The 322-nt window shown below is 28.0% G+C and overlaps 1 protein-coding gene across 1 annotated transcript in view; it reads right to left on the bottom strand.

Annotated features, from left to right (window-relative positions):
- Positions 1-322, bottom strand: part of BPTF (bromodomain PHD finger transcription factor) — a 130017-nt gene that overhangs the window by 36665 nt on the left and 93030 nt on the right.

Below are 322 nucleotides of genomic sequence, written 5' to 3'. Positions count from 1 at the left end.
AAACAAAAACAGCCAGTTTTTCTATGAACAAACAGGTAGAATCCAAAAGTGCTGTTATCTCGAACTTTGATGTAAGTGAAGATAATGACCTACAGTAAGCTGATGCAAAAGAATCTCAAAAAAATGTTACGTAAAATGTAAGAGGAAAAAAAGTAGTTTGGAATGAACAGTTTGTTTTATAAAATGTATAATTTTTAAAATTATGTGCAACTTAAAAGTTAATGATATTATAAATAGACATAATTGGCTAAAAACTTTTATAGTATCTTCTAAATAGAAAAAAGGGGTAATCATCTTTTATATGTGTCCCTGATACTCAGGC

This window comes from Pteropus vampyrus, unplaced genomic scaffold (genome assembly GCF_000151845.1).
Source record: "Pteropus vampyrus isolate Shadow unplaced genomic scaffold, Pvam_2.0 Scaffold143, whole genome shotgun sequence".
NCBI lineage: Eukaryota > Metazoa > Chordata > Mammalia > Chiroptera > Pteropodidae > Pteropus > Pteropus vampyrus.
The sequence above is the reverse complement of the archived record's forward strand: the minus strand, read 5'-3'. Positions and strand labels throughout refer to the sequence as shown.